The sequence below is a fragment of the Hyperolius riggenbachi genome, chromosome 3 (genome assembly GCF_040937935.1).
Source record: "Hyperolius riggenbachi isolate aHypRig1 chromosome 3, aHypRig1.pri, whole genome shotgun sequence".
Classification (NCBI taxonomy): Eukaryota; Metazoa; Chordata; class Amphibia; order Anura; family Hyperoliidae; genus Hyperolius; species Hyperolius riggenbachi.
In genome coordinates, this window is record NC_090648.1 from 449,712,684 (window position 1) to 449,738,557 (window position 25,874).

The 25,874-nt window shown below is 48.9% G+C and overlaps 1 protein-coding gene across 3 annotated transcripts in view; it reads right to left on the bottom strand.

Moving 5' to 3' along the window:
• The window catches only part of LOC137561660 (PE-PGRS family protein PE_PGRS47-like), an 85,218-nt gene extending 63,042 nt beyond the window's left edge, over positions 1–22,176 (bottom strand). For all 3 annotated transcript variants that reach the window (XM_068272977.1, XM_068272978.1, XM_068272976.1), the window contains exon 1: positions 21,845–22,176. The gene's annotated coding sequence lies outside the window, so the exon portion shown is untranslated. The remainder of the gene's footprint in view (positions 1–21,844) is intronic.
• Positions 22,177–25,874: the final 3,698 nt, after the last annotated feature.

Consider the following 25,874-nt stretch of genomic DNA (forward strand, 5'->3'; position numbering starts at 1 on the left):
ATGGATCCAGGGATCAGGGCTGTGTAAACGGGCACTTTGCATGGGGCAGCTGATCGGGGATCCATAGAGGGGACAGAGACACTCTACAGAGTATCAGAGTAAAGAGTATTTTCCCAGAGTCTGGTCACGGGGAGAAATAATGCCAGAGATGTGAAACATGCAGTTGCTATGAGACAATCATAGTTGCTGAGGTTATAGGAAGTGTTTTCCAGCACGGTACATGGAGAAACATAAATGTCAGATATTTCCCGGGGAAAAAGGAGTTTACCAATCCAGGTTTCTGTTGCCACGGCTGCAGTGCGGTAATCCTTTTTTTTTTAGGTTTTTGTCGTGGACAGGTCCAGAGCTTGACAAAGAGGTCAATGCTGGGCTGTTTAGGTGTTTTTCCTCATCCACTGATTGGTCATATATATATTTTTCCAGATCCTACCAAGTTTAGCACAGAACAGAACTGAAAGCAGTTCATGGGGCAATTACAAAGAAGCAAGGCATTGCCATTTACAGAGTGACAGTGTATCAGTACAGTGTTTGCCATAGGACTACCTACCCAGTGGGCATTCAGTGATTCACATGCAGGCATATGATGCTGGCATGCGTAGCCCTGAACCCAGTGTTGTTAAAGTGCAAAGCACACCTACCTACAGGGAGGTAGCCATTTTTTGGGCAAGTATAGAGGTAGTAGCATTGGCAAACATTGGTCAGAGGGTACAAAAAACAGGACTTTTAGCAGAGCTGGTTGTGAGCAATGAAGTTCTAGGTGAGTAAAAACGCAAATGACTAAGAGCATTGTAAGCTCATCTGAAAAGCAGTCTGCAGGTAGCAGCTACATGTGTGGGGCATCCTTACTCAGTACATACTGCGGCCGAGTATGTACAGGGGGGGATGAGGTAAGAGTTTTCAGCGAGGTAATAGCTTCCAAAGATGCAGTCCATGGGAGCATATTTTAAAAAGGTAAGTAGTGATGCTCGGATACCCCTTTTTATTATTCGAGTTTGGTCGAATTCGAATAGTAAATTATTCGCGTTCGGTCGAATATTCGAATCAAATTTTTTTTACTATTCGATTCGACCTCGGACTTCGAGCTCACTATTCGAGTCGGTATTCGAGCTCATTATTCGAGCTGACTATTCGAATTGGCCTTAAATAGCTTCCAACACTTGTTTTGAGGGTGAATGATGCAAGAAACATCTTTTTTTCCAAGTAACAGCAAGTGATTATGTGGGGATGTTCCTTTAAAAAAAAAAAAGGTGGAACGAGAAGTTGTGTCCAAAATTTTGTTCAGTACTGTATATACTTCTTCTTCTTCTTTATCTTCTATATCTTCTTCTTCTTCTATATCTTCTTCTTCTATATCTTCTTCTTCTATATCTTCTTCTATATCTTCTTCTTCTTCTTCTATATTGTCTTCTTCTTCTTCTTCATCTTCTTCATCATCATCTTCTTCTTCATCTTCTTCTTCATCATCTTCTTCTTCTTCATCTTCTTCATCTTCTTCTTCTTCATCTTCTTCATCTTCTTCTTCTTCATCTTCTTCATCATCATCTTCTTCTTCTTCATCTTCTTCATCTTCTTCTTCTTCATCTTCTTCTTCTTCTTCACCTTCTTCACCTTCTTCTTCATCTTCTTCATCTTCTTCTTCTTCATCTTCTTCTCCTTCATCTTCTTCATCTTCTTCATCTTCTTCATCTTCTTCATCTTCATCTTCTTCTTCTTCATCTTCTTCATCTTCTTCATCTTCTTCATCTTCTTCTTCTTCATCTTCTTCTTCTTCTCCTCCTTCTTCTTCTTCTCCTTCTTCTTCTTCTTCTTCTTCTTCTCCTTCTTTTTCTATATCGTCTTCTTCTTCTTCACTTATTTCTCTTTTATATTTTTTTTTAAAGAAATGCAGCTATTTTTGAGCGTAATAAATAGCTGGTGGCGCACGCATGTTGGAAGCGCCATTGTATGTGCTCCCTGGCAGTGGAAACACACAGACAGCAGGAGGTAAATTCAGCAGCAGGAGGAGGAGGATGATTGTGTGGCAGCAGGCAGTCAATGAGGCAGGCAGCGAGATGAGACATAATAGGCTGTGATACCTAGCGGTGGTACCAGGCCGTAAATACACAGCATGAGGTTCCAGACAGCGGTCGTGAAGCCCACATCATGTCCAATACACAACTGGGACAACACAGTTTTCAACCCGGACACCTCTAAAAATAATATCACACAGTATTAATAAAAAGTATATATAATTTATTTTTTTTTAAAGAAATGCAGCAGGAGGTAAATTCAGCAGCAGGAGGAGGAGGATGAGTGTGTGGCAGCAGGCAGTCAATGAGGCAGGCAGCGTGACATAATAGTCCTGGTACCTAGCGGTGATACCAGGGCTGTAAATAAACACAGCAGGAGGTCCCAGACAGCGGTCGTGCAGCCCACATCGTGTCCAATACACAACTGGGACAACACAGTTTTCAACCCGGGCACCTCAGAAAAATTAAACCTTTTTTTTTTTTATGGTTTATTTGTTTTGTTTTTACAACAAATTACACAGACAGATATAGCTATTGTTTGACGTAATAGCTGGTGGCAGAGTGGCAGCAGAAGGTAATTCTGTATACCCTGGCAGTGGGAAACACAGACAGACAGCAGCAGCAGCAGGAGGAATGGAGGAGTAATGTGAGCAACTATTGTTTGACGTAATAGCTGGTGGCAGAGTGGCAGCAGAAGGAAATTCTGTGTACCCTGGCAGTGGGAAACACAGACAGACAGCAGCAGCAGCAGCAGGTGGAATGGAGGAGTAGTGTGAGTGTGGCAGCAGGCCAGGCAGGCAGCGTGACATAATAGCCCTGGTACCTAGCGGTGATACCAGGGCTGTAAATAAACACAGCAGGAGGTCCCAGACAGCGGTCGTGCAGCCCACATCGTGTCCAATACACAACTGGGACAACACAGTTTTCAACCCGGGCACCTCAGAAAAATTAAACCTTTTTCTTTTTATGGTTTATTTGTTTTGTTTTTTACAGAAATTTACACAGACAGATATAGCTATTGTTTGACGTAATAGCTGGTGGCAGAGTGGCAGCAGAAGGTAAATCTGTGTACCCTGGCAGTGGGAAACACAGACAGACAGAAGAAGGGCAGTACACAGCAGCCCACTGTAGGTGTAAAATGTGTGGCTGCAGGCGACGTAATAGTCAAAGTGAACCAGGCTGGCTTAGTGAGCAGGAGCCAGGAGGTGGTAAAGGGTGGTAAGGCACATTAACGATGGTTCTTCCGGTAGCCAGTTCATGTCCCCCTCTCGCCGACAACAGGGGCCAGGAACTCGCCTTCCACCCACGCCTGGTTCATCTTGAGAAACATCAGTCTGTCCACAGACTTGTGAGACAGACGTGAGCGTTTCTCGGTGACCACGCCACCAGCTGCACTGAAGCAGCGCTCGGACAGCACGCTGGAAGGGGGACAGGACAGCACTTCCAGGGCGTACTGCGCCAGCTCGCTCCAGATCTCCAGGCGCTTGACCCAATACTCCATGAGATCAACAGGGGCATCGCTGTCAAGCCCGCTGTAGGACCCCATGTAGTCAGCCACCATTCGGGTCAGGCGCTGGCTGTGACCGGAGGAGGATGCTGCTGCATGCACCTCCTCTCTAGTCACTGCTGCCGGAGCCTCTACAGTCCTGTAGAGCTCGTTGCTGAGAGACAGCAGGTCTGTGGGGCGCTTGCTGCTGGATGCAGGCACCTGCTGCTGCCTCTGTGCTGGCTGGACAGTGGGGGTGGAAGGCTGGGGGAAGGCTTCCTCCAAGCGCTCAACAAGGGCCTGCTGCAAGCTCCTTATTTGTTGCGCTGGGTCTCGTCCTGCAGGTGGCAGGAACTGGCTCAACTTCCCCTTGAGGCGTGGGTCCAACATCATGCTGAACCAGATGTCCTCCCTCTGCTTCATCTGGATCACCCTGGGGTCCTTGCGCAGGCACGTCAGCATGTGCGCTGCCATTGGGAAGAGGCGGGCCACGTGTGCTGGCACATCGACGGCAGTGCTGTCCTCATCCTCCTCCTCTGCCTCCTCAGCCTCATCCTCTCTCCACCCCCGCACCAACTCAGCTGCGCTGTGCTGATCCCCCTCATCAGCAGCAAGGTCAGGGACCTCCACCAAGTCCTCCTCCTCCTCCCCCTCAGAGGTGGACTGTGCAGCTGCATGACGCTCCTGCTGGTCCAAGCCTCCAAGGCTGCCGCTCCCTGTTCCAGCAAAGCATCGAGGGCCCTGTTCAGCAGACAAACCAGGGGCACCTACTCGCAGACCATAGCATGGTCCCTGCTCACCATGTTAGTGGCCTGCAGAAAGGGAGCCAGCACTAAGCACACCTGCTGCATGTGCCTCCAGTCATCATCGGGGACGATGGACGGGATGTTGCTGGTCCTGTCCCTTCTCTGAGCGGCGGACACAGTGGCCAGGGCAAGGTACTGGTTGACAGCGTGCTTCTGTTCAACCAGACGCTCCAACATCGCCAGGGTGGAGTTCCAGCGAGTCGGAACGTCAAGGATCAGCCGATGGCGTGGCAGCTCCAGCTCCTTTTGCACGTCTTCCAGGCTCGCACAGGCTGCAGCCGAGCGCCGGAAGTGACGCACAACGTTCCTTGCCGTTTCCAGCAGTTCGCCCATCCCCTGGTAGGTGCGCAAGAACTTCTGCACCACCAGGTTCAGCACGTGGGCAAGACAGGGGATGTGGGTCAGGTTTCCCCTGTCTATTGCGGCAACCAGATTGGCCCCATTGTCGGCCACCACCTCTCCGACTCTGAGGCCTCTGGGGGGCAGCCAAATCCTCTCCTGCTCCTGGAGTTTGGCCAACACATGGGTTGCCGTCAGTTTGGTCTTCCCAAGGCTGACCAAGTGCAGCAGCGCTTGGCAGTGGCGGGCCTTCACGCTGCTGCTGAGGCGGGGGGTTTGGCCAGGTGTGCCGGAGGATGGCAGAGGATCGGAGGAACCTGCTGCAGTTCCCCTGACCCTGCGGGGTGGCACCACCCACTGTGTTGCTGCTGCTGCTGCTGTGCCCGCTGCTGCTCTCCCATCCTCACCCCCTTCCACCAAGCTGACCCAGTGGACAGTGAAGGACAGGTAGCGGCCTGTCCCGAAGCGGCTGCTCCAGGAGTCCATGGTGACGTGGACCCTTTCACCAACCGCGTGCTCCAGCCCTCGCTCCACATTGGCCATCACAAAGCGGTGCAGTGCAGGAATGGCCTTGCGGGCGAAGAAGTGTCTGCTGGGGAGCTGCCAGTCTGGGGCTGCACAAGCAAGCAGCGCGCGCATGTCGCTCCCCTCCTGCACGAGCATGTATGGCAGGAGTTGGGAGCACATGGCCCGTGCCAGCAAGCCGTTCAGCTGCCGCACGCGACGGCTGCTGGGAGGCAGAGCCCTAACCACCCCCTGGAAGGACTCACTCAAAAGGCTCTGGCGTGGCCTTTTGCTTGCACGGGAATCAGCAGACACAGCAGAGGAGGCCACTGAGGACTGGCTGCCAGAACAGGCCTCAGTGTCGGCGGCAGGAGTTGCAGAGGGGGGAGCAGCAGTGCGTTTCCGCACTCCTGATGGTGCTGCTGGAGGAGCAGGAGGGCGGGTGGCTGCTGTTGCTGCTGCTACTGCTGCTGAAGGCTGTGCAGTGATGGGTGTGGTGCCACTGCCAGCACCAGATGCCTTCAGCCTCTGGAACTCCTCATGCTGGTGGAAATGTTTCGCAGCAAGGTGGTTGATAAACGAGCTGGTGCTGAACTTTAAGGGGTCTGCACCTCTGCTCAACTTCCGCTGACAGTGGTTGCAAGTGGCGTACTTGCTGTATACTGTGGGCATGGTGAAAAATCGCCAGATTGGTGACAAAAACAGCCCCCTACGGCCTGGAGCCGCTGCTGCCTGTCTCCCTGTGGTGGTTGGGGCGGGGGCTTGGGTGCAGCTGGTGGTGGTACTGGCATATGCTGCTGCTGCTGCTGAGCCTGAGACACCAGCAGGCTGTGGGACCTGCCTACTGCTGCCAATGCTTGCAATGATGCGCCTCCTTGCAAGGCCCACAAGCGCATCCTCCTCCTCCTCCTCAGAGCTGCTGATGACGACATCCCCTGGAGCTGGTGGCACCCAGTCTTTGTCTGTCACCGTGTCATCATCATCCTCCCCCTCCTGAAACATGTCCTGCTGGGATGATGACCCCCCAAACTCCTCTCCTGATGCATGGATGGGCTGCTTGACTGTCGCCACAGTCTTGCTGTCCAATCCCTCCTCCCCCAAAGTGCCCATCAGCATCTCCTCCTCAAGATCGCCAACAACAGCAGACAATTTACTCATGATGCCTGGGGTCAAAAGACTGCTGAATGACAGGTCGGCGAATGACGGTGAACTGGCCTCCTTCCCAGGCCCTGCTGGGCGGCTGCTGCGAACAGGGGTGGTGGTGGTGAGGGTGGAGGCCTCGGATGCAGAGCTAATGGCGGGCTGCTCATCCTCCGTCATCAGTTGCACCACAGTGTCTGCATCCTTTTCCTCAATGGGACGTTTCCGACCCGGCTGGAGGAAAATCGGAGCAGGTGCTACACGCTGCTGCTGCTGTGTCTCTGCAGCATGAGTTGCAGATGCTCCTGCTGGGCGGCGCCCAAGGCGTCCACGGCCAGTGGCTATAGGAGGAATGTTAGCCACTGACGCTGCTGCTGCTGCTGCTGCGGAACTGTGCATGGTGGCGCGGCTGCGGCTTGCCACAATGCTGCTCCCTCTCCTCCTGATTCCCTTGCTGCCCTTCCCCTTGCCCAAAGCGCTGGCTGCCACTTCCAGACATCTTAGATGTTTTGGGCATAAACACAAAAGTTTTTTAAAAGGGCGGGTGAAAAGTGGGGTACTTTAATGGAGTGGGATGGTGGGTGAGGTGACACTAATCACTAAGTGATTAGATCGCTAACTGATTAGTACAGTACAAATACAAAATACAATAATCGGTAATCAGTAAGTGTGAACAGTGTACAGTGAGTGTGTCCCCTAGTACACTAACTAGAAAATACAATAATCAGTAGTAATCACTCAGATTCAGTAGAAGGAAATAGAGTGTGTGTACACTACAGACAGTGAGTGCACGCACGCGCACACACGCGCAGGAGCTAGCCTATGAACAGTGACTGAGTGAGTGTCCCTAGTACAGTAAGTAAGTAGTAACAGTCAGGAAGTACAACTAGAAATTACAATAATCAGTAGTAATCACAAGGAAATAGAGTGTGTGTACACTACAGACAGTGAGTGCACGCACGCGCACACACGCGCAGGAGCTAGCCTATGAACAGTGACTGAGTGAGTGTCCCTAGTACAGTAAGTAAGTAGTAACAGTCAGGAAGTACAACTAGAAATTACAATAATCAGTAGTAATCACAAGGAAATAGAGTGTGTGTACACTACAGACAGTGAGTGCACGCACGCGCACACACGCGCAGGAGCTAGCCTATGAACAGTGACTGAGTGAGTGTCCCTACCCTAGTACAGTAAGTCAGTAGTAACAGTCAGGAAGTACAACTAGAAATTACAATAATCAGAAATTCAGTAGTAATCACAAGGAAATAGAGTGTGTGTACACTACAGACAGTGAGTGCACGCACGCGCACACACGCGCAGGAGCTAGCCTATGAACAGTGACTGAGTGAGTGTCCCTAGTACAGTAAGTAAGTAGTAACAGTCAGGAAGTACAACTAGAAATTACAATAATCAGTAGTAATCACAAGGAAATAGAGTGTGTGTACACTACAGACAGTGAGTGCACGCACGCGCACACACGCGCAGGAGCTAGCCTATGAACAGTGACTGAGTGAGTGTCCCTACCCTAGTACAGTAAGTAAGTAGTAACAGTCAGGAAGTACAACTAGAAATTACAATAATCAGAAATTCAGTAGTAATCACAAGGAAATAGAGTGTGTGTACACTACAGACAGTGGGCTTGATTCACAAAGCGGTGCTAACCTACTTAGCACGTCTAAAGTCTTTAGACGCGCTAACCAGGGTGCTAAGTAGGTTAGCACCGGATTTCTCAATCAGATCGTGCGCTAACTTTGCGCGCATAAAGTTTTATGCGCGCAAAGTTTTACGCGCGCTAAGTCCCATAGGCTTTAATGGGCACTTCGCGCGGTGTGCCCTGTGCTCTGTGCAGTACGCGCGTAAAGTTTTACGCGCATAAAGTTTTGCGCGCGTAAAGTTTTATGCGCGAAAAGCTTGTTTAGACGTGCTAAGGGGGTTTTCACAGGCGTGCTAACAGTTAGCACCGCTTTGTGAATCAAGCCCAGTGAGTGCACGCACGCGCACACACGCGCAGGAGCTAGCCTATGAACAGTGACTGAGTGAGTGTCCCTAGTACAGTAAGTAAGTAGTAACAGTCAGGAAGTACAACTAGAAATTACCATAATCGGTAGTAATCATAAGGAAATAGAGTGTGTGTACACTACAGACAGTGAGTGCACGCACGCGCACACACACGCGCAGGAGCTAGCCTATGAACAGTGACTGAGTGAGTGTCCCTAGTACAGTAAGTAAGTAGTAACAGTCAGGAAGTACAACTAGAAATTACAATAATCAGGTTCAGTAGTAATCACAAGGAAATAGAGTGTGTGTACACTACAGACAGTGCACGCGCACACACACGCAGGAGCTAGCCTATGAACAGTGACTGAGTGTCCCTCCCTAGTACAGTAAGTAGTAACAGTAAGTACAACTAGAAATTACAATAATCAGTAATCAGAAGGAAATAGAGTGTGTGTACACTACAGACAGTGCACGCACACACACACACGGTCACATGCAGGAGCTATAAACAAACAGTGACAGTAAGTGTCCTAGTACAGTTATATAACTACAATACAAAATACAATCACTCAGTACTAGTAAAGGACAGCAGAAATACTGGTATAGATGAGAAATAAACTAACAGAGGACAGGAGAGAACAGCTGAGCTGCCCACACAGGCAGGCCCTGAGGCCTAAAGTTGTGTAAGCTTGCCTGCAGCAGCTGGCTCTCTAGTAACACACAAGCTACTAACTAAAATACAATGTCTATCTAACTAACAACAATATAGGTGTATATAGGAGGTGTATGTGAGCAAAAACGCTAGGTGAATGACCACAATAAAGCTCTTGCTAAGCCAAAGCACAAAGGAGCAGATCTCTCTCTGTACAAAGTCAGGCAAGGACGGAAAAACCTAACATGGCGGCCGCTATTTATAGGGTAGGGGCTGGCCAGGGTCCCCCTCTGTGATTGGCTGCCGTCAGAGGGCCTGGGAGCCCTCTGATTGGCTCTGAGGACATCAATCTGGTCTATGACGCTATTCGAGCTCGGTATTCGAGTTCGAATAGCGCTGTTAGCTCGAATAGCGCGAATAGTGAATGTGCTATTTGAGTTTACTCGAATAGCCCATTCGAATATCTCCAGCTATTCGGAGCTCGAATACCGAGCTCGAATAGCTGAAAAAGAGCTCGAATATTCGAGCTACTCGAATATTCGAGCTCTGTTGAGCACCACTGAAGGTAAGTACTTATGACATTGTACATTAGGTAGTGGAGAGGAGTTTAGCTCCACTCTACCAAAAAGAGTAAACAGAGAGAACTATGAAAAAACGAGATCAATTACGGTATATATTGATCAATCTGAGGTGTACAGAGTACAAGCCACATGACGAAACCCAAATCATTAATAAACCCAAATCATTAATAAGAATTGATTTGTTTCAGAATCAGAATCCGCTTTATTCGCCAAGTGCGACCAGAGTCGTACTCAGAATTATTTGTGGTTCACATAGAATATGCAGGTACAAAGACAGGCACATAGGTGCGCAGGCAGACAAAAACAGACATCTACAAATGTTCAAGCTACATAGACATTAACAGAGTTTGACAGATAAGAACGGCCCCATGGGGCCTGCATAAAGTCATTTAGATCAAAGAGTCCCAAAGCTGTGTGAGGATCACTCAAAAACAGCTGAGAGGTTTCCTGGCCAAGGAAATGACTGTACTGCTCCACTAGTTTAGCAGCAGAACTGCTTGGGGGAAGAAGGAGTTCCTGCTCCTGGTGGTTTTGGATGGGTTAGTTCTATAGCGGCGACCCGTTGGGAGGAGATCAAAGTAGCGACTGCCAGGGTGGGAGGGGTCACAAGAGATCCTGGTGGCCCTCTTCTTCATTCTGGCAGAGTGGAGGAGATCAAGAGATGGCAGTGGTGATCCAATGATTCTCTCTGCCACAGTGATGACTCTCTGCAGCTTATACCTGTCACTAGCCGTCATACTAGCATACCAGACGATGACTGAGGAACAGAGGATGGACTCAATGGTTGCAGTGTAGAAGCTGGTCAGCAGTTCCCGTGGCATGCCAAATTTTTTCAGTTGTCGCAGGAAGAACAGCCACTGCTGAGATTTTTTCTGAATTGTGGTGGTGTTCTTTCCCCATTTCAGGTCGTTGGTAAGGGTTGTTCCAAGGAACCGCACCGATGGTACCCTAGTGACTTCGGTATCGCCTATGCGGACTGGTGGGAGGGGAGGGGGGTGCCTCCTGAAGTCAACAGTCAATTCAACAGTCTTTGCTGCGTTGAGTACTAGATTGTTTTCCTTGCACCAGTTGCAGATTCTTTTGACTTCGCTGCGGTACTCGTGCTCTCCGTTGCTACCAATTAGGCCGATGATGGTGGTGTCATCTGCAAATTTGATGACCTTCACAGAGCCAACGGTTGAGGTACAGTTGTTGGTGTACAAGGAGGACAGGAGTGGGGACAGTACACATCCTTGCGAAGCACCAGTGTTTGTAGTTCTCACGCTGGAGGAGCAGTTGCCGAGCTTGACCTGTTGCGTTCTCTCAGACAAGAAGTCTTTGACCCATGCACAGAGAGTGGGGTCAACTCTGAGCCGCACCAGGTTGGCAAGCAGGATGTCTGGGCAGATCGTATTGAATGCAGAGCTAAAATCCAGGAACAGGATTCTAGCGTAGGAGTCAGGCCTGTCCAGGTGTTCTGTGATGTATGCCAGGCTGACGTTGATGGCATCCTCCACAGACCTGTTTGCCCTATATGCGAATTGGTGCGGGTCAAGGAGGGTGTTGGTGTAGCTCTTGAGGTGGGCAAGGACCAGTCTCTCCAGGATCTTAATAATGTTGGAAGTTAGGGCCACAGGTCTGAAGTTGTTAAGATCCGTGCTGCCTGTTTTTTTGGGGACTGGTATAACTGTCAACCTCTTGAAACAGGAGGGGACTGTACCTTCTGATAACGACCGCTTGAAAAGGGAGGTGAGCACAGGAGATAACTGAACTGCGCAGGTTCTTAGGCATACTGATGACACACCATCCGGGCCTGAAGCCTTTCTGGGGTGCCGGAGAACTTCTGCTTCTTGGATGCCAACTGGAGCCGAGGCGCAGAGTTCCCCCTGCACCTTAGCCGTGGTTGCAGGGGCCTTGAGTTGCTTGGACTGGAGTTCGAATCTGCAGTAGAATTCATTGAGCTCTTCGGCCAGCTGGAGGCTGGGGGTCACAGGCTGAGGGGGAGGTTTGAAGTTCGTGGCAGTTCGCAGTTCACATTTCAGGGGGTTCCTTGCTTTTCTAAACTCCTCAGGGGAGCCAGACTTGTGTGTCGCCTCCTTGTTCTTCCAGAGCCGGCACAGTTTGTCATTAAACCAGGGCTTGTTGTTGGGGAAGACCTTGAAGGTTTTGGATGGTATACACGCTTCTTCACAGAAGCTGATGTAGAAGGTAACATTCTCTGCCCATTCATCCAGAGTGGGTGCCTCCAGGATCCTCCAGTCGGTGGAATCAAAACAAGCTTGGAGCTCCATTTTGGCTTCAACAGTCCATTTTTTTACAGTTCTGATGGTGGGATTCACAGACTCCAGAAGTCTCCTGTAAGTGGGGATCAGATGGATTGTGTTGTGGTCGGAACTTCCCAGGGCAGCTCCCTGGATGGCCTTGTAAGCGTTCTTGTGGACCTTGTAGCAGTGGTCCAGGATGTTGCGATTTCTGGTGGGGCAGGTAATGTGTTGCTTGTAGTGAGGCATCTCTTGACGTAGGTTTGCACTGTTGAAGTCCCCCAGGATGATGAAGAGGGCCTCCGGGAGGGCAGTTTCCCACCGCGAGATGCTGTCGGTAAGTGCCTGCAGAGCAGTCTTGGTGCAAGCGTTTGGAGGGATGTAGACCCCAACGAGAATGAGGGAAGAGAACTCTCTAGGGGAATACTGAGGCCTGCAGTTTATGTCAAAGAATGCAACATCTGGGGTACAGGTCTTGCTGAGAATGCTGGTGTTTGTGCACCAGGCGGTGTTGATGTAGAAGCATATTTCCCCCCCCCCCCCCCCGCTCTTTTTCCCAGAGAGAGCTAGGTCCCGGTCTGCACGTAGGAGGTCGTAGCCTGGCAGTTGCAAGGCGTTGTCGGGGATGCTGTCGCTCAGCCAGGTCTCAGTAAAGCAGAGAACTGGGGTGTTCTTGCCAATCAAGGGTTTGCTGCTGAGTAAAAGGAGCAGCTCCTCCACTTTGTTTGGGAGTGAGCAAATATTTGCTAGCAGGATGGCAGGGACAGGAGAGCGTAGGCTTTTTCTCTTGAGCCGCACCTGGGCACCCGCCCTTCTCCCTCTGTGGCGGCGTTTTCTCTAAGCTCGCTTGGTGGTCAGATGTCGGATGTGGGCTTTGACTGCGTCCCACAGAGGGGTTCCCATTTAAGGAGGTCCTCCCTCGACAGGGTGGTGATGAGGTGTGTTGCCCGTTCCGCACCGATAGCAAGAGTGCCGCGGTAGAAGGAGGAGGGACGTTAGACGTTGACCGGGTTGAGGTGGTACAGGGGTCACACTGGCAGGGGCCAGAGCACATCCTCAGAGACTGAAGCGGGGGTGGTCTGCAGTGACCTTGATAGCCAGGCAGGTAGGTAGCAGGCGGGCAGATAGTAAGCAACTGCCGGCTACCGATCAGGTTGGAGCAGCAAACAGGGCACAGTACAGTGAGCGGCCCAGCTGGTATGCAGCGTAGGAAGCGGTGGGACCCAGTTTTAGGTCTCACAGTGTATGGACGTGGGGTACAGAGCAGAGTCCTAGGGTCCCACAGAACCCGGTATGGTGGATGGCAAGGCTAGTTCAGGCCAGACTAGAGTGACCAGGGCACAGTGCAGAACAGTGAGTCAAGCTATGGAACACAGCTGCAAGCAGCGCAGAGACAATAGACCCCACGTGTGTGGTCAGTAGCAGGCAGAGTCCTAGGGTCCCGCAGAACCCGGTATTGTGGATGGCAGGCCAGACTAGAGTGACCAGGGCACAGTGCAGTACAGTGAGTGACGCTATGCAACACAGCAGCAAGCAGAGCAGTAGCAGGCAGAGTACACTGTGTCAACAGAGACAGGATCTCACCATGTGGGCTCAGCAGATGCTTGAGGAAGCTGGTCTTCTCGATCGCAGGTTCTGAGGGCTGCGGCAGCTGCTGGAGGTGAGCCTGGAGGAGAGGTGTCCAATTCGTCAGGCCCCCCTGGGCCGCGTCAGGAGGAGAAGCAGAAGCTGCATCAGGAGGAGAAGCAGAAGCAGTCCCGATGTGTGTGGACCACGTGGAGTGCTGGCTGATGTAGGAGGCTCCTTTAAGCCTGGGCTGATCGGCGGCGAGTGAGCCGGAAGTGTTTTCCGGTAGCCAGAGGAGCCGTCCGCCCCCACCGAGAACTGGGCTGGCTGCAGACGGGTCCCCAAGAGCGGTTTCAGGAGTTTGGCGATACGGAATCGAGAAAGATGAGGTGCTGGCAGCAGAGACAGAGACAGACATGTCAGTCAGATAAGCAAAAGTTTCCAGAGGCCAATCCTGGTTTGGAGAAAAGCGAGATTTCCAAGATCGGAAAGAGACTAAAAAAAACTGACTGAGCAAAGCATAATGCAAATTGCTAATGTTTTTCTTTCCTAAGGAGGTGCTCTCATAATGAAGAGTACCGTGCTGATGGTGATCCTAGGCTGCCATTTCGTCCTAGGAGACCGAGTAGAGGACATACTTATAAACAATAAGGGGTTAAGGAGACCACAAGGTCCAAGCATGTTAATGTTTGGAGAAAAAGGTACTGATCCTTTTGCACTTCCCTCTGATTGGCCCGACTGGACCGAACAGGGAAGGAGGAAAAGATCACTCGTGCCAGGTGGAAACAAATTTCATCGCACAATGTTGGTGAAAGGTATGAAGGGTCAAGTGTGCTGGAAATGTGATGTGAACGGCAGCTTAAATCTGCTCTGGAATGTCACACTCCCGGAACCAACGCACCGATCCAAAGTTTTGTTAAAAGGTACATTGCAGTACAATGGGTACATGCAAATGTTGGAGTGTGTTGTTCAGGATTACCTTGTCTTGGTTCTCTGGAGTGAGATGGTTCTAGATTGGAGAGAAACGAGCAGTAAGCGCCACTTCTCCTCGAGGAGAGAAGCAGTGAACAATATCACACTCTGGAGCAACCGACAGAGGCAGAGTCGGACTGGGACACTGGGGGCCCACCAAAGAGATTTCAACCTGGGGCCCACACACCCCATGATTGCAGTGAAAAAAGGGCGTGACCATGCATCGGAAGGTGGGCGTGGTCATGATGTATTATGGACAGGGACAAATGTACATGATCTTAGCAGCATTGTAATTCAGAGACACTGCTGCCCAGCAAAACTTTGCATAGAGTCCCCTCCTTCAATATAAAGTAATGTCCTACTTTGCAGAGGTTGCGACCGCAGAGGTTGCAACCGCATCGGGGCCCTTGGGCCAAAGGGGCCCCGAAGGGCCCTCCCTCAACCACAGTATTGCCTCTCTATTGGTCATGTGCTCATAATAATCACTTCTACAGATACTTTGAACAGTGGTAATCATTAACAAGCTATTTCCCATCCCTTTCTTGCACCTCTGACACTGTAGTTGCCATTGGCAGGTTTTGGTGCGTCGTATCAATTGTTATGTATAGAGTGCTTGGGGGGTCCCATTGTAAAATTTGCATCGAGGCCAACAGCTCCTTAGCTACTCCACTGCTCTCAGCATGAGTGGTTACAGCACTGAGAGGCAGCAATTGGAGCTCTGTCAGACAAGGAGGGGGGCCCACCAGAGACCTGGAGGCAGGGCCCACTGAGGGAAAAAACTGTACTACTGTGGCCCAGTCCGACCCTGGACAGAGGGTGTCTCTGAGACAACTATACACACGTAAAGGCTGGAAAGCGGAAGGGTTTTGGTTCTCGGGAACGAGAAGTAAAAATCGAGATCCAGCCACATGTTCAGGTGACAAAGAGGATGGGGAGAGCGATTCCAGGAAAGGGAGAACCAACACAGATAACACCATCCTCACTACACGGGTCACAGTATGAGACAATATTGCACAGTCCATATTCAGCCACTTATTCTCATGCTAGATGGGTAAGTGAGGAGGTACTCTTAACTGAAAGATTGCAGAGAGTACATTCTTCCCGACCTAAGGTACGCATTTTGCCTCAGGGCATAAGGGGGAAAAGGTCCAATCTGGACAGTTGTGAACATCTTTTGTCATTGAGATGCTAATCAATTTCCCAAAGGAAAGAGTACTAACAGTATTCTTCTGGAGAGGGCCACAAGGGTTAGCATGGGACGTGAGTTTAATGGATCAGGGGACTTTTTGGAGTAGAGAGGTAGAATCCTGGGATACATCAGGTAGCACCCAGGGGGCTCTCTATGATGGAAGGGTGATGGGACTAAAACGAGGGAGTTTAAAAATAGCGCCCTTAGTCCGGGAGGATGAAGGACCATGGAAATACGTTTTTTTGCATCCCACAGTCCCTAGAGTTTAAAGGTCCAAATAGATCTTGCATAATGAGAAGGCGAACCTCGACAGTAAAAGTGGGGGTTCCCACGACTCCTAAAGCTCAGGTAGTCTCACTGCCAGTGACTACCCAGGAACCCCACCTACCGTCATGTGATACACATCAAGTTGTAAAAAGTGGCCCTTTTCAGTTAAATCAACTGAGGGCGACTCCAGTTATCATGGAGGCCCAGCTTTAATTGATCACTTGGCAGGTTAACTTAGAAGTAGAGATGTAGCGAACGGTTCGCCGGCGAACGGTTCCAGGCGAACATTGGGGGTTCGCGTTCGCCTGCGCCAGGCGAACCTTTGCGGAAGTTCGATTCGCCCCATAATGCACTATGAGGGTCAACTTTGACCCTCTGCATCACAGTCAGCAGGCACATTTTAGCCATTCAGGCTACAGTAAGCCCTGGAGCCCCACCCCCCTTATATAAGGCAGGGTCCGGCGGCCATTACACTCACTTGTGTGCCTGCTATTAGACAGACTAGGGCGAGCTGCTGCAGACTTGTTCTTCTAGGGACAGATTAGTTAGGTTCTTGGCTGCGGCTGCTTAGTTTGCTCCTGGCTGATTGTTATTGCTTTTATAGCAACCTAGCTCTTTTCAGAGCTCATCCTGTACTTTATTTTTTTTACTGTGTGTCAAACTGACACTTTTGTTGCATGCACAGCCTTGCTAATTAATAGTGTGTGTGTGCCACTGCCAGCAGCCCAGCACATTCAGTGACTGACTACCTGTGTGTGTGACAGGGAGCTGCACATTGTACTACCCAGTACTGCATATACCCAGTACCTGTTGTGTTTACTTAACCCACCTCATCACTGCATATACCTAGCTTTGTGTTGAGTGAACCCAGCTCACTGCATCCTACTACTACCTGTTGTGTTTACTTAACCCACCTCATCACTGCACATAACTACCTGTAGTGTTGAGTGAACCCAGCTCACTGCATATACCTACTACCTGTTGTTTTTACTTAACCCACCTTTTCACTGCACATAACTACCTGTTGTGTTGAGTGAACCCAGCTCACTGCATATACCTACTACGTGTTGTGTTGAGTGAACCCAGCTCACTGCATATACCTACTACCTGTTGTGTTTACTTAACCCACCTCATCACTGCACATAACTACCTGTTGTGTTAAGTGAACCCAGCTCACTGCATATACCTACTACCTGTTGTGTTGAGTGAACCCAGCTCACTGCATATACCTACTACCTGTTGTGTTTACTTAACCCACCTCATCACTGGACATAACTACCTGTTGTGTTGAGTAAACCCAGCTCACTGCATATACCTACTACCTGTTGTGTTTACTTAACCCACCTCATCACTGCACATAACTACCTGTTGTGTTGAGTAAATCCAGCTCACTGCATATACCTACTACCTGTTGTGTTGAGTGAACCCAGCTCACTGCATATACCTACTACCTGTTGTGTAGACTTAACCCACCTCGTCATCACTGCATATACCTAGCTTTGTGTTGAGTGAACCCAGCTCACTGCATCCTACTACCTGTTGTGTTGAGTAAACGCAGCTCACTGCATCCTACTACCTGTTGTGTTGAGTGAACCCACCTCACTGCATCCTAGTACCTTTACTGTTCAGTGAACCCAGCTCACTGCATCCTACTACCTGTTGTGTTGAGTGAACCCACCTCACTGCCTCCTAGTACCTTTACTGTTCAGTGAACCCAGCTCACTGCATCCTAGTACTTTTACTGTTCAGTGAACCCAGCTCACTGCATTCTACTACCTGTTGTGTTGAGTGAACCCAGCTCACTGCATCCTACTACCTGTTGTGTTGAGTGAACCCAGCTCACTGCATCCTACTACCTGTTGTGTTGAGTGAACCCAGCTCACTGCATATACCTACTACCTGTTGTGTTGACTTAACCCACCTCGTCATCACTGCATATACCTAGCTTTGTGTTGAGTGAACCCAGCTCACTGCATCCTACTACCTGTTGTGTTGAGTGAACCCAGCTCACTGCATCCTACTACCTGTTGTGTTGAGTGAACCCACCTCACTGCATCCTAGTACCTTTACTGTTCAGTGAACCCAGCTCACTGCATCCTACTACCTGTTGTGTTGAGTGAACCCACCTCACTGCATCCAATTACCTTTACTGTTCAGTGAACCCAGCCCACTGCATCCTACTACCTGTTGTGTTGAGTGAGCCCACCTCACTGCATCCTAGTACCTTTACTGTTCAGTGAACCCAGCTCACTGCATCCTAGTACCTTTACTGTTCAGTGAACCCAGCTCACTGCATCCTACTACCTGTTGTGTTGAGTGAACCCAGCTCACTGCATCCTACTACCGGTTGTGTTGAGTGAACCCAGCTCACTGCATCCTACTACCAGGGCCGGCCCGCTCATGAGGCGGGGTGAAACTTTTGCCTCAGGCGGCAAAGTTCTAGGGGCGGCATCCGCCCGTCCGTGGGTGCGGGGGTGCCGGCCGCCGAGCTGGAGGGGTAGCTGCCAGGACGGGGGTATTGGGCCTAACGGTGGGGAGGGGGGTCGGACCCCCCCTCCCTCGCCTGGGTCCCCCGATCTGCGCTCCCCTCCAGCTTTAAATGTAGCGTAAGCAGCCGACAGACAGTAAGAGGCACAGGCGGGGGATCACTCACCTCTTCCTCGTTCCAGTGTGCGCTCCACTGACGTCACCTCCTGCAACGCCGCCCACTGTATTGTACGTGGCCGGCGTTGCAGGAAGTGACGTCAGTGGAGCGCACGTTGGAACAAGGAAGGTGAGTGATCCCCCGCCCGTGCCTCTTACTGTCTGTCGGCTGCTTACGCTACATTTAAAGCTGGAGGGGAGCGCAAATCGGGGGACCCAGGCGAGGGAGGGGGGGGGTCCGACCCCCCTCCCCACCGCTAGGCCTAATACCCCCGTCCTGGCAGCTACCCCTCCAGCTCAACGGCCCCCCCGGGGGGGGGGGGAGGGGGGTGTCGGCGGCGGCAATTTTTTCAAAACTTGCCTCAGGCGGCAAAAAGTCTAGGGCCGGCCCTGCCTACTACCTGTTGTGTTGAGTGAACCCACCTCACTGCATCCAAGTACCTTTACTGTTCAGTGAACCCAGCTCACTGCATCCTACTACCTGTTGTGTGAACCCACCTCACTGCATCCTAGTACCTTTACTGTTCAGTGAACCCAGCTCACTGCATCCTAGTACCTTTACTGTTCAGTGAACCCAGCTCACTGCATCCTACTACCTGTTGTGTTGAGTGAACCCACCTTACTGCATCCTAGTACCTTTACTGTTCAGTGAATCCAGCTCACTGCATCCTACTACCTGTTGTGTTGAGTGAACCCACCTCACTGCATCCAAGTACCTTTACTGTTCAGTGAACCCAGCTCACTGCATCTTACTACCTGTTGTGTTGAGTGAACCCACCTCACTGTATCCTAGTACCTTTACTGTTCAGTGAACCCAGCTCACTGCATCCTAGTACCTTTACTGTTCAGTGAACCCAGCTCACTGCATCCTACTACCTGTTGTGTTGAGTGAACCCACCTCACTGCATCCTAGTACCTTTACTGTTCAGTGAACCCAGCTCACTGCATCCTACTACCTGTTGTGTTGAGTGAACCCAGCTCACTGCATCATACTACCTGTTGTGTTGAGTGAACCCACCTCACTGCATCCAAGTACCTTTACTGTTCAGTGAACCCAGCTCACTGCATATACCTAGCATCCCCCCGAGATGGACAAAATGGACAAACCAGGTAGAGGATCTGCATCACAGTCAGCAGGCACATTGTAGCCATTCAGGCTACAGTAAGCCCTTGAGCCCCACCCCCCCTTATATAAGGCAGGGTCCGGCGACCATTACACTCACTCGTGTGCCTGCTATTAGACAGACTAGGGCGAGCTTCTGCAGACTTGTTCTTCTAGGGACAGATTAGTTAGGTTCTTGGCTGCGACTGCTTAGTTTGCTCCTGGCTGATTGTTAGTGCTTTTATAGCAACCTAGCTCTTTTCAGAGCTCATCCTGTACTTTTTTTTTTTACTGTGTGTCAAACTGACACTTTTGTTGCATGCACAGCCTTGCTAATTGATAGTGTGTGTGTGCCACTGCCAGCAGCCCAGCACATTAAGTGACAGACTACCTGTGTGTGTGACTTGCCTGGATGTGCAGTGGTAGCCGTTGCTCAGGCTCCACACCGGATTCAAACCCCTCATTCCCCAGCCATTACCCGGGGTCACAAATGGCAGACTTTCCCACCTCCATATGATTCTCGTGAAAGGAATGTGGTGTCATCTTTTCCCGCCATAACGGATTACCGTTAAAGGATTTAAGTTGATTCATGACAATTAGGGCCGCAAAAGGTCCTCCTGAGTCCTGTATTGTTATTTTTGGTCACTACCTCAGGGCGGGCGTGCATGCCTGCCTGCCTGTTGCCCTCCTTGCCTGGATGTGCAATGGTAGCCGTTAAAGGATTTAAAGTACATTCATTTCAAATACACAGCAGGGCCTCGAAAGTCCTCCTCCTGTATTGTTTTTTTTGGTCACTACCTCGGGGCGGGCGGGCGGGCGTGCATGCCTGCCTGCTGCCCTCCTTGGATGTGTAGTGGTAGCCGTTGCTCAGGCTCCACACCGGATTCAAACCCCTCATTCCCCGGCCATTACCCGGGGTCACAATGGCAGACTTGCCCGCCTCCACAGGATTCTCATTGTAGCGGTACTGAACAAGTAAACAGCAAGTAGAAAATGTAATTTAAAAACAAAATGTAAGCTTTTTAACAATGCCATGTAAAGTTGAGAAGGAGGTCACACATACCTGACATCACTGAGTGAGGAAGAGCAATCTCGCCATGTTGCGCAGTAGTCCAGCATGGCCGTCACTACACAAACAGCTGTTTGCTGTGCGTTACACAGTGAGTTTGGTGTGTCAGTGCGAAGCAGTACTCTAATTACACTCCCTGATTGATGTATACACATGCAAGATGCAATTTAGAATTCAATGTGATTTCTGCCCTTAAAACGCTGCTTTGCCTCTCATCCAAATTTTTCCCCGGGACTTTTGGCATGTATCCCACTCCGCCATGCCCCCCTCCAGGTGTTAGACCCCTTGAAACATCTTTTCCATCACTTTTGTGGCAAGCATAATTTTTTCTATTTTTCAAAGTTCGCCTCCCCATTGAAGTCTATTGCGGTTCGCAAACTTTGTCGTGAACCGAACCTTCCGCGGAAGTTCGCGAACCTGGTTCGCGAACCGAAAATCGGCGGTTCGCGACATCTCTACTTAGAAGAGTGGGTAATATCTAATATCTACCCTAACTGCAGCATGGTCGCTGCCACCCTGGTACAGGCTTTTATGTCATTGGCACATTCCACAGGGAATAGTGTAGCCAGAAGAAGGTCCCGGGATTTAGCAGATACAATCTTGGGAGGCATGGGCGCTGGAATGGGGGTAGCAAACAGTGTAGACATAGAAGGTAGGACCGAGGCCATTCAACAATTAGGCACATTGGGACAACAGAATGTGGGTACCCAACATCATCTGAACTTGGTTTTGGAACAGTTACTGCATAACCCATATAAAGTTCAGGGGTACACTCAAAGGCACATTTAAATAATTCTTCAGAAGATGATTGCACATGCTAGGGGTAATGCATGGGAAACCGCATGCTTGTCTATGCAGACCGAGCTAACAGCGGATTTTTAGATAATGGCTCAAGCCTTATTAAAAAGGTAAAACTCCTTTACAACTGAGACTTGACAAGGAGCGATTTATCGATTTTCCTGGGGAAAGATCTTTTGCATGGAGGCACCGAGATGTCTGGGTAAACAGGTGGAAAGGGTGCGACAATTCTTTATGCACCGCTACTTCCTTAGTTCCTACCGTTGGAAAAACACAGGTAGTTTTTCCAGTAGTGGGGACACCTGTTTCTTCCACATGTGTTACACCATGACCTGAGAGGTCAACATTTTTTGGTGCTAGACAGGGAGGTGAAACAAGTAGATTTGTCGTTATGCTGGCAATTCTCAGAGAAGTACCTGTGTTTGCCAGGGCAAGTCAGATTTAGAAATTTAGAAAGGCATACAACCTGTTTTGCGATCCCACCTCTCAAGCAACTCTACCACGTGCAATCCAGTACTTCAGTGCCATGCACCTTCAGTGTACAGTTCCTTTCCTGATTGTAGCGCTGGTTGCGGCAGTATAAACAATGGATGACCACCTTGTAAGCGATGTACACGCAGTGGCTTTCTCCAGCCTAGATGCAAACTGTCCTCACAGAGCAGGCTTCCTCATCACAGCCCCCTGCTAGCCATCCATGTACTGCCGCGTGGGAGTCGATTGTAGGGATCCAGAATGCATGCCTGCAGCGGCTGTTAATGCATTTCGGCCCCCGCCATCTTGGGCCTTCATCGGAACATGCTGCATGCTAACGTCTGTGCTGCACTTCCTTATATCCAAATCTTTTCCCCTGGTCATGTAGTATTCCCTCTGCAGTCTCCTCAGTGACATCATGTGGCCGTTTTTTGTATAACACCACCTTTTTACCAGGATTTTTTTCAAACGATAGTTTCATTGAAAAATCTTTTTCCATTATACATAGCTTCTAGTGCCATCTTGTAGACATATTTTAGATTACACTCCATTTAATTTCTCACACAGTTATTCTAATTACTGCCTTGCAAAGGGCCATATCTCCACCACGAAGCATGCAAAAACGAGAGGAAGAACACCCACTCTGCAGTAATGTAATATATATATATATATTTTTGAGGTGTCTGGGATGCAAACTGTGCTGTCTGAGTTGTGGGGAGAACTCAACTGCGGCTGTACCACCAAGTCCTGGAACCTTATGGTTTTGTTTGTGCTGTGGTACCACCGCTTGGTGCCATGGCCTATGCCGTCTGCTGCCACACATTACTACTTCTCCTCCTGCTGCTGCATTTAACCTCCTGCTGTCTTTGCTCACACCGCCAGGGTCCACAGAATTGTGTGCTGCTGCCATGCACCACTAGCTATTACGCCACTATAATACAATACAATACAATAACATTTCTATAGCGCTTTTCTCCCATAGGACTCAAAGCGCTTAGGCTCTCTCAGATTCTCTCAGAATAGCTAATATTGTGTTGTTGTACACGAAAAAAAAGACAACATATTTATTCTCATGAAATCATTATATTATGCGTGAATAGGGTTGTATCGTGGGTGTGATTAGGGGTGTGGCAGGGGCCTGGCTTAAGTGTTCCTCTTTTTAATCTCAAAAAGTTGGGAGGTATGCAAAAGTATGCAAGGATGCACTCTTCACAAAGTCTTTCTCCAAAACAGACTTTATTCAAAATCTTCACATGCAAAGCAGTAAAAACATGGCAGGGCCAGGAGAGATCCACAGCAATTAGACAATCATCAGAAATGGTCACTGTCAATCAAAAAGATTACTCTCCCAGATCCAATAGGCTATAAAAGTGGAAAATGGGTAAACACCAAAGTCACAGCATTATATGTCCCAAACAGATTTGTTTTAGGATTAACGTCCATGTGCAGGTTTCTTGGCTGGAGGATGGGCATTAAGCCCGAAACAGTGATGCTGTGAATGTGTTGTCTACCCGCTTTTCCATTATTGTACCTATTGGATCTGGGAGAGTAAGCTTTTTGATGGACATTGACCATGATTATCCAATTGCTGTGGATCTCTCCTGGTCCTCTCATGTTTTTAGTGCTTTGTATGTGAAGATTTTAAATAAAGAAAGTCTGTTTTGGAGAAAGTCTTTGTGGAGACTGTTGGTCCTTGCATACTTTTGGATCTTTGTCCTGCCTGGTTTTCTGGCGGACTGACCTTGCACCTCTGGTAAGCTGCGGGGGAGCGCGACCTGGAGAACACACTACATCTTAAACTCACACCAACCACAAACCAAGATTCGCCATTCCCACGCTTCATCACCAGATACAGTGCCCAACACAAAACTATCAGATCAATATTGCAGAACAGATGGGACCTCCTACTCCAAGACCCCTACCTAAAACTAGCAATCCCGGCAAGACCATCACTTACGTACAGGAGGGCCCCTAATCTACAAAATGTATTAGCACCAAGTAGACTCAGAAACATACAGTCCAAAGGTGAGATCAGATCTGGATCCTTTCCTTGCAATAAACCCCGCTGCACAGCTTGTCAGTTTGTGAACAATATCAATACCTTCCATTCAGCTGTCACATCGAAAGTCTACCCCATAAAACAACACATCAGTTGTGATTCTCGGTTCATCATTTATCTTATTTCCTGTCCGTGCGGCCTCCAATATGTGGGCCGCACTACCCAGGAGGCCCGCTGTAGGGTCGGCCAACATAAGAGGAATATTATTAATAACTTAGCACTCCACAGCGTCTCCAGACATTTTGGCACACACCATGACCGTAATCCTTTGCTATTTCGTATCACCTTCATAGAGGCGATTTCCCCACACATCCCAAACACTTTTGAAGCCTTGCGCCAGAAGGAGATCTATTGGATTAATATCCTAAAAAGTCTCGTCCCTAACGGTCTAAACGAGGTATTGGAAAAGACATTTTAGACAAGAATATAAAGACTGTATTTATACCCAAACGAAATTGATCTATGCGTGCTATCAATTACACACGATTGATGAATTTTTACTATATCTGTCCTCTCTTTTATTTGTTTTAACCTTTTTTTTGATCTACTAAGAAAATAATGGTATTTGTTACTATAAATTTGTCATGCTATTGGTCAAATTAATTTGTATGTATTTACTCCGGTTTTATACATTTTTATATAATTTTTATATATTTCTTGCGATGATGTAATGTCTATGATTTTCTGCAATTATTTGTTTCTCTGTATATCTTTTGTATATCTTTCGTTCTCTTTTAATTTTTTATATAATTCTTATTTTATTTTTTACATTATTAATTGTCTTCTATTAATCATTCTTGGTGATAAATGTAAAGAATGGGATCTAAACGCCATAGTTCTATATAAATAGCAGTCCCTTAGCCCCACTTACATCCAAGAGGATCCAGACATTGTCTGCATCCGTCCGGCTATAAGTCCCCACCTACCTAGCTATCTTAATACTAATATATATGACTTTTAGTTCTAGCGCATAGAAACGCTCTAACGTTTCTTTGGCATTTATGCGCATATAGCGCGAGTTTCCTTGTGGATACATGCGTCACTTTGGACGCCTAGGAAGCGGCAGTTGGCCGAATACGAACATTACGCTTGTTGCCCTCAATAGACCTAATCCAAGATGGCGCCGACATCCTCCAGCGCATGCGCGCTATACATCACTTCCGCCTAGCACAGCGGAAGGGGGATAGGACAATGCGGAGACGGCGTACTCCGCTCTTTTGGGCTATTTATAGTACCCAGTGCGCCTCGCTTCTTTACTGAGGCGCTCTAGTTCGTTTCAGACCCCCAATAGGTAAGTGCCTGTTTTAACTTAGTCCACACTGGACACTCTATTTAACAATGGATATACCCAACATTTTAGTGTTGTCCTGGCAATTGGTTTGCTTTAGCTAAGTCCTTTTGACATTTTGATTAAGCTCTACTATGTGGACACTGGAACCAATTGCTCATATGTGTCACGATATATATTTGGAACACTGCTTTCATGACGTGATGTATTTTTGGAACACTTGTCTCTATTGAGATTCAAATGATTTCCGTTGATTTTGTTTTTTTAGCTACAAACTTATACTGTGATTTACTTTCTATCTTGTGGAGCTGTGACTCCTGTATTGAACTGTCTAATTGATTACAAGCTCTTGGGGTCCTATATTTATATATGTCATTGTTTTATATCTCTTATAGCTTGTACTCCTTTTGATTGCCTGAGGAAGCGGGTTGACCCCGTGAAACGCGTAGCACTTGGGAGTACCAATAAATTGTTGCATTTTTTTGACCAAATATCGTGGCTTCATTGGCTTTTGGTCTGTTGAAAGGGTGGTGAGCACGTCTCCCCCCAAGTTTTTAACTTAGCATTTCTTTTACTCTTTTTGGCGCCTCTGGTCTTGTTCCTATCACACTACATCTTAGCCTCTGATTGGCTAGTCTTGATTATAAGCTAAAGCAGATTATAAGCTAAAGCAAGATGTGATCACAGTAAATCAG